This window comes from Aythya ferina (genome assembly GCF_964211825.1).
Source record: "Aythya ferina genome assembly, chromosome: 16".
NCBI classification, from domain to species: Eukaryota; Metazoa; Chordata; class Aves; order Anseriformes; family Anatidae; genus Aythya; species Aythya ferina.
Genome location: NC_140315.1, coordinates 6,916,752 through 6,919,633, shown reverse-complemented (window position 1 = coordinate 6,919,633; position 2,882 = coordinate 6,916,752).

Here is a 2,882-nt window from a genome sequence, read left to right as displayed (position 1 = left end):
AGAATGTAGTGGTGTAGAATGACTGCATGATGACTGTCTTTTGGCCCAAAAGGCAAGTGCTGGGTTTCTGGTGCATACTCATGTACATATTCATCAAACGTATGTAGCATCACATTGTGGTTTCAAACCACTGTGATTCAATTCATTGCCACGCTGCTCCTCATAACATGCACTGGACTGAAAACCAAAGAGTGGGATGAGAAGAACTACATTTGACCTGAGAGGAATTTGTGTGCTTAAAAAATAAAAATCTATACAATAATGGTACTTAAGGAATCTGTGAATGTAGCTCAGATGCAGCATTGCTGAAATTAAGTATTAATGTTGAAATTAACTTCCTAGAGAATTGGCTATTGCTATTAATTTTGCATTGAGGGTGCTCCACTGTAACGAAGATGGTTGGCAGTAGAAAACCTTAAGACAGGGAGAGAGGTTAGATCAAGAAAACACCCTAATCACATAAATCATTAGTCCAGGGCAAAATGTAATGAGTATTTTTCAAACATGAGCTGTCTGCACTGTGACATCCATTTAACATCGTACCATCATGCCACACCAATAATTCATTAAGTTTAATGAAATCCTTCTCCCCCCTTGTGTCACCCATGCTTTTGATTAGTCTGAAGGTATTCACAACAATACCCAGTATTGATTTCCCTATAAAGACAGCTTCTTGGTCCCCAGGGATAAATGTGGGAGCAAGTGACACTTGTGACCGTACAGATTTCAGATTAATGGGCTGCTCTGCTATGACTAAAAGAAATGATAGTCACCTTGTGGTATTAATCACTTCGTGACAGTCTGTCCTAATTGCACCATTTTAAAACCTGTATAGAAAATTCAGCTTCCAGGGTTAAATCATGCTATTGTACATCATCCATCCTAGTAGTGATGTCCATGTTTTCAGGAGAAAATGTTGCATAAAAATGGTGCAGAAGAGCAGATGCTACACTGAGGTATTTTCCAGGTCTTGTATTACCTTTGACTTCTGAGCACACACAAACAAGTTCCCATACCGAACACAATGACAGAAATGTCTCTGCAGTCACAGGTGAAAATTTGGAGCAAAACTAAAGAAACATTTTGGTTTAGTAATGGCTTCATCTGAAAGAATGATTGCAAGAGAGGGATCTGGCTGAGAGGCTGTATTTATCCACTTGATGCATATGTGTGTTTACTTACATTTACATTGGAAAAATAGTCTGATACGTTCAGCTTTTACTTTCCCATTTGGGAAATGTAAGTATCCATTTAGCTGAATAAAATATAGCCATCTTTGGAACTGCTTACATCTTTTCCTCCTGATCTCTCATTTATAACTCACTCTTGAACACCAAGGATGTTGATCGCTGGAATCTTGTTAATTCCCCTGTGGGATGCCAAGCTTTACTGACTTCCAGCCTTATCAGCCAGGAGACAAACGGAGCTGTTTGTCATGTTTTCTCTTTTATTCCATGAATTACAGGTTTGATCCAAATCCCATTAAACTCTGTGTGTGTTGGATTGTTTTCCTATTGCAAAGCTGCTGTACTTCTGTAAGCTGTTAGGAAGAGGCAAGAGCCTCCACCAGCTGTTGACCGGGTTTGGTATCATGCTCCTAACGCTCTTTAACTGCTGGTGAGTGTCATCTGCAGAACTGTAGTAATACCAACATCATGCTAAAAAGGTGACTTTACAAAACAAAACAAAAAACAAAAAACAAACAAAACAAAACAAAGAACTACACACAGCAATTTAACTACATTGCAGAGGTATTACAGGGTTTCATAGAATATTTGGTGCAAAAGATATGATAATTACTGCAAACATATATGTAAACCTGTATACGGGTATGTGTTTTGCAATATAAATGGTGCTTTTAACTGTCTTATACTCTTTATCTGGCAGACAATTATTCATGTAAGGCATTTTTTGTAATCAGACATGTTCTGAACCATAAACTAGGTATGTCTCCATCATGAAGTATTTCCACCAGGACCACACAGTGTGCTGGAGGAAGGAAATGTATGCTCTTTTTCCCTTGTGAAAACTATGAATCACCAAGAAGCTTGTTTGCACTGTCTTTGTGGCAATAGATCCTATATGTTGACTCTCTTTCTGGCTCTTGCTTTCAAACAAGGTACTGTGCTAAAACTAGAAAAGGTTGTAACCTTTTTTAAAACCACAAGTCATCACCTTTTTGCTAGTTTTGCTAGTATTTGTACCGATTTTAACATGGTGAGGTCATGGTAAGAACCAAGATTCCTCAGTCTCATAATAACAAAAATAATGATACTAGGGTGACTGTTTAAAGGAAAGACAGCATGCTTTATCAAGAAATAAAATGAAGCTACAGACAGTTCAGCCTCTGCAACATGTTAAATTGTGTTTGGAAGACTGGGGATGGTGACGGGTGTCCTCACAGCTCTTCTTAACCCCCTCCATGTGTAGAAGGGGTTGGCAGGGTGCCTGTGGGACTGTGAGCACACTGCTACCAGCCATAATCTCTGAGCAGCCCAGTTGTTGCCTACAGATGATAGGGCTTTTCCTGGAATCAGGTTAAGAAGAGCAGTGTGCTCCCCAAACCAGCAAGTCCCTGCACAAACCAGAGTAGGTGGAGAAGTCTGGATGCACACCGGGGGAGAGCAATCACGCGTCCTTGTACAGACCACGTGCACCACCACAATTGGGGTGGCAGTGGTAGACATGGGGTGAAATGCAAAGCTGGGGGTGAATGCTTCAGCTTGTTGCTTCGATGGGACACGAATTAAGCCATGTGTCCTTACATGATAGTTACCCATTTGCTGCTGCCACAGACTGAGTCAGTCTCATTAGCACACCACTGCATACAGTTTTTCTCTTAATTTCTTCATTGGGTTAAGCTTCAGTAAGCATCTAAGTAT